Here is a 6,325-nt window from a genome sequence, read left to right as displayed (position 1 = left end):
GTGTGTGTGTGTTTAAAGGCATGACATGATATAATATAAGACAAAGAATCTCCAAAGACACCACTTTCATTTCATTTTCTATTGGCCATTTACCACTGAGCATCTACTGATGAGTCCACGCTTAAGAGGGGTTTGGACTCCCCGCCAGCCCACAGCCTGGCACACCGCACGGTCCCTCAGTCTCCCTCGGTCACTTTCCCAGGCATGGCACAGGGCCTGCCTACACTATGGCAGCAGCAAAGCACAGCATGCTCGACTTCGCACTCCAAAGCTGATGGGGAGGCCATTCTGAAAGGCCTTCAGTTCACTTTTCAGGAGCAGGGGATGGCAGAGTCAGTGCACACCTGGATATTTAGCAACTTACACCAACAAGAATGGCAGCTTTGCCAATTTGAGAATTTATCCACATGGATTGGTGTTGCTGGACCTTCAGAGTTACAACAGTGATGTGCAAGGCAAACAGGCAACTGACAGCCTTTTGAATGAAATAGCAGGAAAAAAAATGAAAGAATTGAGTCAAGACAGTACTGGGCTGGTGAAGCAATTACCACCCATAGTTCGAGGAGGGGCCGGTGACAGACACTGGCCGACTGCTGATGGGCGCCCGGTTGAGTAGGACTTAGATGAAGTGGTATATGATGAAGATTCATCTTATCAGAACATTAAAATTCTACACTCAAAACAGTTTGGGAATATTCTCATCCTCAGTGGGGATGTTAATCTGGCAGAGAGTGACTTGGCATATACCCGGACCATCATGGGCACTGGTGAAGAAGACGACACACTGGTAAAGATGTACTGATTCTGGGACATGGAGATGGAGATATATTGTGTGAAATTGTCAAACTGAAAGCAAAGATGGTTACTATGGTAGAGACTGACCAAATGGTAATTGATGGATGTAAGAAACACATGCGGAGAACTTGTGGGATGTCTTAGACAATCTTAAAGGACGCTGCGATCAGGTTCTTACAGAAATATTGTCTCCCAGTACTGAAAAGGTACGCCAAAGAAGGGAGAGAGTTTGACTATAATTTCACAGTTGTCCCTGTCTTGGCATCTCCAGAAGATTCCACATGGGAGCTTCTCAGACTGCTTCTCCACCTGTCAATGGAGGAATGAACATCATTGTTTTGTTCTGGAGAGAAGTTCCTGATAGTGTTTCTTTCTTCTCACCCCCAAATTTGAACATCATTGTTTTGTTCTGGAGAGAAGTTCTAATAGTGTTTCTCCCCTCTCACCCCCAAATTGACTAAGTTATTAAAATCCGGTGCTTTTAAAGGTTTAAAGAGAGTGATTAGCAGTGCTTCAGTTAAAATAACAACGGAAACCTAAAGAAAAAAAAAGAGTGGTTTGTTTTCTCAACAGTACTCCTGTAAGAAAAAAAAAACTTATTTTTTTGTTTGCATGATGTTATTAACTGGAGGTATTCTCTATGACGGGGACATGTGTCTCTTTCTCCTCTAGGACCTCATCTGTCCCTCTGGAACCCCTGCACATATCCCTAAGGAGGTAGGAACTCTACAGGAAGGCCAACTGAGTCAACTAACATGGACCCTTGGGGGGTCTCAGAGAATGAACTAACAACCAAACAACCAAACAACATGGGCTGGACCTGACCACATATGTAGTTTCTATCCCCTTAGGGGCTGCAATTTTTCCTCCTATTCTTCCATAAGAGTCCTCAAGCTCCTTGTGCTGTAGTGCTGTGGGTATCTATATGTGTCTGTGTCCTTGGTAGATGGGGACTCTCAGAGGCCTGCCATGCTAGCCTCCTGTCTGCAAGCAAAACAGAGGATCATTTATAGTGACAGGGTTTGGTGCAAAAAGCACATTTTAGGCACTGAACATCCACTTCTAGGAATTCACTCAAGGATGTTGGTTATTATAAAATGTGTATGCTAAGTCTGTGCTCACAGACTCAACCAACTGTGGGCTTAAAATATCTCAATCCACAAAAGTTGCATCTCGCTGAATATGCAGACCTTTTCCTCTTCGTTATTCTAACACAGACACTTTGCTATAGAATAGAGGCGGCATAGCAATGAGTAAAGTAAGGAGGGTGAATCTAAGTTACACACCCTGCCAAAAGCATCCTTATAAGAGACTGGAACATCCATAGGTTTTGATACTTAAGAGGTCCTAGAAGCAATATATATCAGTATTGTCAATTAAAGCCAAAAATCAAAAACTGTAACCAGCTCGAAACAATAAAGAGCATATTAAACAAATATATATATATTTACTTACATAAATATGTACAAGTCTATTTGTTATACCAGGTGAGGCTGACAAGATTAAGGAAGTAAATAAAACTTAGAGGGATGGCCTGATAGTTTGTATGTGCCTGGCCCAGGGAGTGGCACTATTAGAAGGTATGGCCCTGTTGGAATAGGTGTGTCACTGTAGATGTGGGCTTTAAGACCCTCATCCTAGCTGCCTGGAAGTCAGTATTCTGCTAGCAGCCTTCAGATAAAAATGTAGAATTCTCAGCTCCTCCTGCGCCATGCCTGCCTGGATGCTGCCATGTTCTTGTCTTGATGATAATGGTCTGAACCCGTGAGCCAACCCCAATTAAATGTTGTCCTTATAAGAGTTGGTTTGGTCATGGTGTCTGTTCACAGCAGTAAAACCCTAGCTAAGACAGATGACAAGGCTCATGAAATGTAGACATTCAGAATGCCTCCCTGAGGTCATATAAGCTGGAGACACACTTGCACAATCACACACACACACACATACACACACACACCAGAGAGAGAGAGAGAGAGAGAGAGAGAGAAGAAGAAGAAGGAGGAGGAGGAGGAGGAGGAGAAGAAGAAGATGAGAAGAAGAGGAAGAGGAAGAAGAAGAAGAAGAAGAAGAAGAAGAAGAAGAAGAAGAAGAAGAAGAAGAAGAAGAAGAAGAAGAAGAAGAAGAAGAAGAAGAAGAAGAAGAAACAGACAGATAAACAGACAGGCAGGCAGGCAGGCAGGCAGATAGACACCTTCCTACAGTTGCAGGTCTTACAGGGAGCTTCAGAGTTACATCTTTCAAGTCACCCCTGTGCTGAAACTTTCTGAGTTGCTAACTGTGCTGGTTGGAATAAAAATGGCCCTCATTGGTTCATAGGGAGTGAGACTTTAAAAGGACTGTGACGTGTGACCTTTTTGGAGGAAGTGTGTCACTAGGGTTGGGCTTTGGGATTTCAGAAGCCTAAGCCAGGCCCAGTATTACTCTCTTCTGGCTGCCTGTAGATCTGGATGCACAACTCTTCACTCCTTCTCCCAGCCCCGTGTCTGTCTGCATGCCACCATGCTTCCTGCCATGATGACAGTGGACTAAACCTCTGAACTGTAAGACAGACCCAATTAGATGTTTTCCTTTGTAAGCACTGTGTAGTCATGGTGTCACTTCACAGTGACAGAGCACTGACTAAGGCACTAAACAGTGCTTTAAGTGACCTCAGTAAACTTGGTTCACTAAGCTAGACTTGGGTGGGATCATTTTCTCTGGCCTATCCCTGATTCCTTATCTGGAGCAAATAGATGCTTGTCCACATCTCTCCTGTGGGGAAAAATCATACAACAGTATTCTTTTCCCATTTTTGTACAATGTACATATATGTATTGGGTATATGTTTTAATTTGTGGGACTGAAAATCAAAACTTCATTAAGTCTATTTTTCCAGTGGTAAAATTTCTTTTCAAATAAGCCTCAAAGTAGGAAGTGAATCTAATTACTGGGAGTTTCCACTTTAGCAAGGTTCTTGTGAGCTGTGGCTTACTATAAATAAAAATACAATCAATAACTCATTAATATCTGTCGAGCAAAATCAAAGACAGAAACTGCAAACACAGTTGTGACTTCACAGCTCAGGGGCTCAGTAATGAGCTGTGAAGACCTCCTCTTTCCCAAGAGGCCACACACCCAGCCAACACTGGTGATTCAGTAGGAAGCCATAGTCACATCTGAGCAGTGACACACACTCTGGCTGCCATTTGCTTTCTGAGCCAGGAAAGGTGTAGGCCTCACAGTGTGACTGCATCCTTACAAGGTTTGCAGAGAGCAGGCAGACGGTCAGACTGCCTCTGACTGACCTGGATGGTTAGTGTGGGGGTTTCCCAAATGCAGAGTGGCCACAGAGTTTCCCTGCCATTTCCATCTCAGGCTGGGGGCAGCTTTGAGGACACCACCTACTTTCTCTTCAGGCTCCTAAGTCTTCAGGGCTGCAGTTGTCCGCCTTCCTACAGCAAGAACCTGAATCTGGTGCCGTCTCTGACTTCACACTCATAAGTGCCTCGATCCCATGATACATCAGTTTAAGATGTCCCCAGTGGTTTGCTCTCCTGACTGAGCTGGGTTTGGCTCTCAGCTTGGCACTAGCAGCAGCCCCTACAGTCTTAGAAGGAAAAGATGTAGCAGGCTCTGGGGCTTTCTTTGAAGTATCTGTAGAAATCCCGTGGAAGAAGGCTTTTTTGTGACTCTCTGGTTGGCTCAGAGAGGATCTGGAAGGAAGACACTGTTAGGGAAGCACTGGGAAGGACAGCGGCACACAAGCATCAGCAGAGCAAGCTCTGCAGCCCACTTCACACAGGCAAGCTGGAAGCAGTCCTAAAAGAGTGGAGTCGGACTGAGTGCACCCAGTCCGGGCTGACTGTGGGGAGCACTCCTCACAGAAGACCATGATGTCAGCCCCACAGGCTTCTTCTGCCTCCTGGGTATTTTCCATACAACTCAGACCTGCTTCCGTCACTCGAGCCCTGCCTTTTCTGTGGTCCCTTTTCTATCCAGTCACCCCAATCTCTTTGTGTTTATTTAAATGTCCTAACTGTTACTGGGATTGAACATAATCAAAACCCCATCCATCCTGTGCAGAGAAAGAGAATCGCTACACATATTGTTCCTAAAGGAGCAGAAACAACTGGGTTTTAAATTCCAACCAAAACCTATAGTAAGTCCTATCATTTTCATGTGCGTGTGTGACTTGTATATATGCATATATGTGTTGATATCTGTATGCATGTATATGACTTGTATGTGCATGTATGTGTTGACATCTGTGTGTATGTATGTGTATGACTTGTATGTGTATATGTATTTCAGTATTTGTGTGTGTAAACGTATGACTTGTGTGAGCATATATTTGTTGGCCTCTGTGAGTGTGCGTGTGTGTTTGTGTGTGTGTGTGAGTGTGTATGTGTACGTGTGTCCCAGGTTAGCTGGCCTATGAGCTTCCTGTGATTCTCCTGTGTCACACCTCTCATAGGCATGCTAGGATTACATGCCAGTGTTACTAGGTCCCTGCAGATGATTATATTGATTCTACAGATCTGAATCCCAGTCATCAATCACTTCATCCCAACCTCTTTTCTTAATTTGCAAGGGGAAAACCAACCAATCAAACAAACAATGGAAACTACAGACAATAATACAATAGGTCACACATACCTATCAGGGCAATGATTTCTAAGGAGATCAGCAGCAAACAGTAAGAATCAAAGCACAGCACCCTATCCTGATCCAGAAAATCAGAAGGGCAGGAGAGCAGCAAGCTGTAGTCCTCCAGATATCTTGGGGGAGGGTGCCACCAGGAGTGGATATGCTAGAAAGAACTGTGTTGGTGAGAGGGAGTTGGGGTCCAGCAATGTTTGACCACCGGTGCTTTGCTATGCAATACAGTTGAGGCCTCAGGCCCCTGTGGCTTTAACTTCTAAACTAGGAGGGACTCACAGGAGAATTTTAAAGTTCTGTCTCTCCCTCCACTGTCAGAGGCTCCCCACACTATCAGAGGCTCCCCACACCGTCCGAGGCTCCCCCCAGTGTCAGAGGCTCCCCACACTGTCAGAGGCTCCCCCCAGTGTCAGAGGCTCCTTCCACTGTCAGAGGCTCCCCACACTGTCAGTCTCTTCCTCAACTGTCAGCTTCTCCCTCCACCTTCAGCCTCTCCCACTCAGCTGCAGTCACCTCCCACCCCATCAGCTCTCTCACCACTGTCATCTGTGAGTTCTTGAGACACAAGTCCCCACTTCTCTGTCTGCATGTGATACACAGTTCTGAGCAGGGCAGCCTCGGCATCTCTCTGTCTTTTGCCAACTTGTGTTCTGAAGGAGTGAGAGTACCAGCAGTCAGAAATGTGTCTTTTGTACAAAAAATATCTGTACATCTGATATATATGATATGATGCACATGCTTGCAATCCCCCTGCTCCAGGGCCATGAAAATCAGGAACTCATACCCTTCCTCTGCTACTCTTGAGTTTGAATTCAAAGCCATTCTGGGCTATGAATCCCTGACTTCAGAAAGGGAGCGAAGGGGAATGGAGAAGAGAGGAGCGAGGGAAGAG

At 45.2% G+C, this 6,325-nt stretch overlaps 1 pseudogene across 1 annotated transcript; it reads left to right on the top strand.

Moving 5' to 3' along the window:
* The first annotated feature begins 203 nt into the window (after positions 1-203).
* Positions 204-1,122, top strand: LOC308427384 (spermine synthase-like; annotated as a pseudogene). Its single transcript has one exon. The product of its transcript is annotated as a spermine synthase-like (transcript).
* Positions 1,123-6,325: the final 5,203 nt, after the last annotated feature.

The sequence above is a fragment of the Micromys minutus genome (genome assembly GCF_963924665.1).
Source record: "Micromys minutus genome assembly, chromosome: 11".
Lineage (NCBI taxonomy): Eukaryota > Metazoa > Chordata > Mammalia > Rodentia > Muridae > Micromys > Micromys minutus.
This window is presented reverse-complemented; position numbering and strand designations above follow the sequence as displayed.